The sequence below is a fragment of the Poecile atricapillus genome, chromosome 11 (assembly GCF_030490865.1).
Source record: "Poecile atricapillus isolate bPoeAtr1 chromosome 11, bPoeAtr1.hap1, whole genome shotgun sequence".
NCBI lineage: Eukaryota > Metazoa > Chordata > Aves > Passeriformes > Paridae > Poecile > Poecile atricapillus.
Window position 1 is genome coordinate 11927975 of NC_081259.1, and position 7519 is coordinate 11935493.

The 7519-nt window shown below is 46.1% G+C and overlaps 1 protein-coding gene across 1 annotated transcript in view; it reads right to left on the bottom strand.

The window, feature by feature from the left end:
- Window positions 1–6953, bottom strand: part of LOC131582982 (tropomodulin-2) — a 32807-nt gene extending 25854 nt beyond the window's left edge. Inside the window, exon 1 of the mRNA XM_058846684.1 lies at window positions 6832–6953. The gene's annotated coding sequence lies outside the window, so the exon portion shown is untranslated. The remainder of the gene's footprint in view (window positions 1–6831) is intronic.
- Window positions 6954–7519: the final 566 nt, after the last annotated feature.

Sequence of the window (7519 nt, forward strand, 5' to 3'; positions counted from 1 at the left end):
ATGAGTACTGTATGAAAGCTTTCATCAGGTAAGAAAGCAGTTCTAACCCAGAGCTCCCTGCTGCTGTTATTTTGAGCATATAAAAGCAGATCAGGTGTCACACAGCAGAAGGGACACTGAGGGAAGCAGGACGAGGGACATGATAACACAATGCAGTTTCAAACTTAGTGAGAAGAGTGAGAGATTAAGGAAAAGAGGAGCACATATCCCCTTTTGCTCCACTGAGTTTCAGTATGGAGCATCTCAGTTTCTCATGGGCCTAAGCCCCACAGTTAAACAGCAGAGCCCAGCAGGTGGGATGGGATGTGTGCTCGTTCTGGATGGGGCAGAGCAGTAAGAGGCATTTCTGCTACCCACGTGCTACTTTTAAGCCTTTGTGGAACACAGAGGTTTCACAGGGAGCTTCAAAGCACCCCTTGCTATAGTTGTATTTCTGATTCCTTCTAAAGAAAGGAATACATATGGTTGTTTTGGGGGCAGCTTTTCATTTATTCTTGTCAACATCAGGATCCAAAACATGTTTTCAAAGAGAAAAAGGTTGTCATTAGTCAGCCTACATAAAACCATTACTGCTCAATGCAGTTAACACCTGCTGTGATATAACCCCTCTTTACCTGGCCATGCTCCATAAGTACTTTCTTGTTATGCTTGCACACTTCTGAAAGGGCTTTCTAGAGCAGCCAAGCTGTGGTTTCTGCTGATACCATAACACTGTTGCAATCTTCTGCTGATACAGATGTTTCTTTCTGAGAGTGAATCACTCCTCTGCTGAATTAATGTTCAATGTCACAGGGGTCCCACTTGCATTTGCTTGGACCCCTCAGGAAGTGTTGGAACAACCTGAACTGTAGAATCTCCTGTGGACAAGCAGCTACAAATACACTTCAGGTCACTCCTGCTCTCTAAAACGCAGACTACACATTGAGAAACATCTGTCTCTGGGGTCCTGCAGAGGAGAATACTGTCATACAGAGGATGTGAATCTCCAGCTTTAATAATGTCTACAAGCTAAAAAGTGAAGCTGCATGACAATGTGCATTATGAAGTATAGAGAGATGCAACAAATGGGAAATAATCTATTAACAGAGTTCTTTGCCTTTTTATTGAGGAAAAAAAAAAGATTTTTTTTATAATCAAGTTTGAGAAATTGTTCTCATTTTTACAAATCATGGCAACTGATCTAAAAGAAAATCCTGATGCATGACCTATCTTAAAATGTCTCTGTATCCACAGTGGTGGATATTTGTGTTTTGAGAAACAATTGTGAAACTGATCTGTAAATGTGGGAAAAAATCTTTCCTTTCTTTAAATAGACACATGTAGCTAAACATGAAAATAAAAAACAGGTGGAATTAATCCCAAGTTAAATTGATACTGTACCAAATAAATAGGATTGGGGCCATTATGATTAAGAGCCGTATTTGTGCAACACAAGCTGATGCTCAGTAGAAGGAGGATGATTGTCCCATGCTGTCCAGGCAAGGGAGTGTCCCCACCAACACACCAAATCCAGTGCCAGACAGGGAACATCTCTGCTGTCTGGGAATGGCTATGAAAAATAAGGCTGAGCTGCTAAAAGCTCAGGCTTTAAAAAAAAAAAAAAAAAAAAAAAATTAGAAATACTCCATTGTCTGACATATAAATAAGGTTCCTTTTAAATTTTTGTACTTAAAAGGCAAGACAAATGTAGCAATGCATGTTCTAACCATGAACATATGGGGGATGTATACTGGGAGATCATGTTTTGCAGTAGGAAGTTCATAAATCGCAGAAAAGCTAGAAGGAATGCATTAAGGCCAGCACATAACACAAGTGTGGCAGGAACACAGCATTCCAAAACTGGGGTTGGTGTGTGCATGATGAGAACAGTATTAGCTACAGGTCCTGATGTAGATACAGTAGACATGTCAAAGAAATTCACACTGGTAGAAAATGGAAGAGAGATCTGTAGAAAAGTACTTCCTCTGCTAGAATCCCCTGACTTTACTGTCTGCTTCCCAAAAAACACTTCAGAAGAACTTCATAACATAAGGAGTACCAAACTGCTCCAGTGTAGTCACTTTTTCTAACCCCTTACATTCATGACACAGCACGGTCACTCCGTGGATCAGAGCAAATCATCTGTTTGAGGACTTGTAGAATTGGGTCCTCCCGCGGGTGTCTCTGGGCTGGCAAGGGGAAGAGCTCAGCTGCACTTGGCACTGCCTCAGGGCTGGCTCTGGGAGAGTCAGTGTGCCCAAACCTCTTCCCAACCCAGCTGCCATCCTTCGTCATACTGCAGCAAAGAATCCCTCAAAACCCCTGTATATTTAAAATGCTGTTTTTCTCCACAGATCCTGTAGGGCTACTTCATGCTCTGTTCCCAGCAACTGGTTTAGTCTATGTAGAGAGCAGTGAATAATTAACAATTATGTTGTCCTAATATTAGACTAGGCCTGAAATTTTAGGATAATCATTCAGTGATTAAAAACTCCACTTGATAATTGGATGTGGCATTCTGAACCTAGGTAATGGTCATGCTACTCTATAGTTTACATCACAGTTGGCTGCTTAAATGGGGATTGATAGCTTCTATGCAAATAAAATGAGAGGCATTAATTCACTGTAATGGGACTTCAGTCATGCCCTTTACAAAAAAATAACCACCATGTATATTGCAAAATTATCCATATGAAAGCAACGTTATTTACAGAAGACATAAAGGGATGTACTCCCTCTGATTCAGATAACATGAAAGATTTTTCCCTGGTGATTAAAGAAAGTTGAAACATTGATGCTTCTCCCACTGAGGCAGAATGTTACATAATGACCAATTTCTGATTGTTTCTGAAACAACATTAGTGGTATTACTCATAACCATTCAAATGGAGTCCTGGAAAGGAAGTATCTCTTTACAATACCTGATAATTTATAGCTTGTTCCTGGGTATCACGATATTTTTAGATCATAACCATGAGAATTGTTTCCAGACAAATATATGATGATTAATTATACAGTGATCATATGATGATTTAAGTCTTACTTAAAAAAATCTTTTAAATCACTCAATTCCTACCTCCAAGAAGAGGATGACAGAACAAACCTAAGCCTTACAGACATTGGTGGGATTGTGTATGGCAGTCTGACATTTCAGTGATGCATTAAGTATTGGAAAACATCAGAGACTGGTTTGTCTGTCCTGTCCCTTGCAGATGAACACTCCCCTCTGTTTCCAGACCGGTAAAGTTTAGTCATAAACTAATGAAACAATCTTTCTGCTCATTGCAGCTGGTAACTTTGTAGAACTGGAAGGTAGGGGTCTTCCCTTTATAGCGATGGTTTGAAAATCTGTACAATGTTAATTAGCTCTTCTAAGATAAAAACATCACAGTCACTGTCTGAAACTGAGGGCGGTGTGAAGTGCAGGGCTGAGAATTGCGGAGGGCAGAGTCTTTTTATACAGGCAAAATAGACGATGAAGTGGCAGCTCCACCCACGATTTGTCATCTGTATGCTTCACTCTGAGGTGAACAGAAACACCCTCCTGCTGAGCTGTACCAGTGGTGGCTGACTGATGGTCTCTTGGATAAGTGCCCATTTGATAGCAAGCAGAAGAAAATGGCCTCAGTATATTCTGTGGGGCACCACTGATATTTTAAGTTCCTACAATAACTACCAGACTCTGCAGGTTTGCAGCAGACAGGTGCTGATTTACTGGGAACAGGTAAAGATCTGTACCCCTGGTCAGCACTGCCCCAGAACTGACACCTCCCAGTCCTGTGACAGCAGTCCATGGCTCTGTGGTCCCCAGGGGAACACAGATCATACACATTACAGCTGTGTAAACAGCTCTGATGTTTACAAGGTGGTGTTCTCATCCAGTCCAGAGCCCCAGCTTTTGTGCTGTGTAAAGAACTGTAGTCCTTGTAATCAGCACATCTGCCATGAATGCAAAGCAAAGCACACACTGGGGTAGGAAAACCTGCAGCTTTGCACAGAGGCAAACTTGGAAAGCCAAAGGCCAGGCTCTGGTATCCTCCTTGAAAAATCATATTTACATGGACCCAGCTGCTGGGGAGCCCTAAACACCATCAGCCACATGAGAGCCTCTCCACTGTCCCAACAGGAGAAAGAAATGCCTTGCTCAAGGTCACAGGACTTCAAGGGAAGTCTGTGCAAGACAAGGAATTGAACCATCTTCCAAGTGTCAAGCCCTGGACAACTTTTCCTTTGGCTATGGGTCCCTTCTTCCACGGACATCTTGTACATTTAAGTGGATCTTTTATTGAACAACATATGCCAAGTGAAAACACTTGAGAGCAGAGAGACCCAAAGGCTGGGTAAGAGCATGTACTAATGACTGAACTGACATCCTGAATAATGACCACTGCTAAGTACCTTCTAAATAAACCTCTTTTTGCCTCTTTCCTAAGCTGCTTTTTCTCCTTACAATGTACAGAGACATCATAACTACCAACATTTTTTGCATTTTATCTGTAGCCCAAAGCCAGAAACCATGCAGGATGTGCACATCCCAACAGCTGAAACAACAAACAGAAGAATTACCTGGAAATTGACTTTTTATTTTTACAACTAAATAGATCAGACCAGCCCTGGAAATGACAACACCAGTGTTTGTTTCCCACATGTTGGAAACATCAATAGGAAAAAAGGGACACTGGGTAACATAAACTCGAGCATTGTTCCACCTGTGCTGCCAACAGATAACAAACCAAGTGCTACCTTTTTGTCACCACTGTTCTCGGATTTCCCCATTTTAGCACGGCAGCTGGACACTGAGTCCCAGCTGCACTTTGAAAGGATTTTAAAACTGTATGTACAGATTTCTGGGGCACCAAGTGATGATGCCCAAACCCCTCTGTTAAACAGAAGCCACCACTACACTCGTGTGCTGTGGTCAGTAAGCAGAACACAGGCATTCACCCCACAATTAACCACAATTAAACTTGCACCACGTGCAAATACCTGTGGCTACAGGATGCTACCCAGGGCCTCTCAGTGCAAAACCCTGCACAGCCACCTCAGTGCAAAAACCTGCACAGCCTCAGTCAAAAGAACACTCAATTACAGGAAGCCATCAAACTAGGAGGCTCAATAAAATAGGAATGCTACAAAAAAAAAAAAACCCACAAAAAACTAAAACAGGTTATTAACAGCAGAAATGCATAAACATGGCTTGCAAAAAGTTGAAAAAGACTGGAAATAATATTAATTTGGGGAAGGAAGAAAATATATGCAATCAGAGAGCAAAGAACACCACTTTGAACAAAATTATTTAGATTATCAAGACGGGAGGCTACTGGCTAAGTTCAGACGTACAACCAAGCTGGATAAATGGAAAAAAAGACACATTAGGAGTTTAGGTTGGTGAAGTCACCAAAATTAGTCACATAAGTCTTCATTTTTCTTATCCAGTGGTAAAAATTTAAATATATCCATAGTGGAAACTAGCTAAGATGTGCACAGCGTAGAGCACCAGCACAAAGGCAGGCAAGCTGTTAGACAGAAATGAGTGCAGGACAACACAGAAAGGACTGTGATATTGTCAGTTTAATTCAGTGGGACATCACCATGCACCCATGAGCTTGAATTCAGTTTTCCAGTAACTATATCCCTTGCAAAGAATTAGAGGATGTGATGCCTACAGTACTAGGCCAGCTAATCCCAGGTGTTTCTTCCCCATTACATGTTCCTCTCTCCAAGAGTGAAAGGCAGAACAGAAGAAGTTCAAGGACAATTTCTGAGAATAATCAGTTTAAGAAAAGCTTTCATATGATAAGAAATTGAAAGACTGCAGCTATTTACTGCAAATAAGCAACTCAATAACTTGATGAAGATTTCCTCTACTAAACACTTTCAGAAGCATAGATCTATACAGTGTATCATTCATGGTATAAAAATATAATAACTTCTTCCAATTATTTTAAAATTTACATTTGATATTGGTAAATTTCTGAATTTATCTCATTAGTAATAATGTTAGATTTTTTTTCCGAAGTTTATCTCACTGCTAAGCTCAGGATGGTTATGTTAATCTAATCAGTTGTCATTTAATTTTTGGTGTTTATAGTCCTCGGTTATCTTTCCATTCTCATTTATCAACTGTGGATTTTTACTCTGGCAGAAGAAATTGCCACAAAGTTTCCATCAAAGCAAATCCCCTTGAATTAGGGCACCCTGATAATTTTTAATTAGAAGATGATAGAACAGACAGTATGTGAGATCTAATGCAAATGTGCAGGTTTTGAGGGCACACCTTGCTTCTCAGGACCTTGGAAACGTTCCTAAATTTCCTAAATCAGCGTTCTATTCCTGAACCTGTCATTGGTTCTCTCGTTCTGACCCGCTGCCCGGCGGCGGAGCAGAACCACCCTCCGCCGGTCCTGCTGTATCCGTGACATACAAAAGGCAGGAGATCTCCAAGGTGGGGCAGCTCATCACCATCGACACAAACACCTTCCTTACGTATTTTATTAGACTGCCCCATCTAATTTCTGTCCTCCCACGCGTGTCCCGGAGGATGCGAGCGCTCCGCGCTGAACAGGCGCGCACCCGCTCGCCGCAGCCGCGGAGGGGCCGGGGCGGGCGCTGCGTTTGCCGCCGAGCCCGGGCGTGGCGGGGCCGCCCGGCCGAGCCCGCCGTGCCCCGCACGGCTCCCGCGGTGACCCCGGGCCGCGGCTGCCTTCGGATCGGGGCCGCCCCGCATCCGCGCCCCGCGCCGGGGATGCTCCGCCACACCCGCCGCGCCCCCGCGCCGCCCGCACCGCGGAGCCCCGCCGAGCCCCGCGGGCGATGCTGCCCCGCGTCCCGCCGGCCCGCCCGCCGCCTTACCCCGCCGCGGGGCCGGGCCTGGCCGCCGCCGCCTGCGCGCCGCTCCGCGCCCGAGCCCGGCGCCGCCCGCCGCCTGCGCGCCCCTCCGCGCCCCGAGCCCGGCGCCGGCGGCTGCAGGTGGGTGCCCGGCGCGGCGGCTGCGCAGCGCGGCCCGGCCCTGCCGGGCACGCTGGGACTCGTAGTCCGGCAGCCGCCAGCGCCCGCCGCGGGCACCGGCACCGGGCCGGCAGCGGCGGCGGCTCCCGGAGCGGCGGCTCTCCCAGCCCGGCCCGGCCACCCTCCTGCTCCCCCTGCCCCTGCTCAGCCATCTCCGCTTCTGTCTGCCCCAAGCCTGCAGGTGAGGTCCCACCCAACCGCACGTTCCCCGTCGCCTTTGGCTTGGCAGGATGCAGCCTCAGCCTTCCCGCTCCCCTGTGTGGCTCATGGAAACAGACTGCGCTGTGGTTTGGCTGCTCTGCCAGCCGCGACCACCGCCCCTGCCCCAAGCACAGCTCTGCCCGCACCCCTTGCATGCGGTGCCCGAGCTCCTCGGCAGCCGGGCTGGTCGGCTCTGGGCACGCGTGTCAGCAGCTGATCCCAAAGGACACGGTTTGCTCCTCTCGACACCCGCTGCAAACGGAGCCAGCCAAACAGGTCCTGCAGCAGAAACCTGCTGGCCCTCACCCTGAACCAAGATGTGTCACCTCAG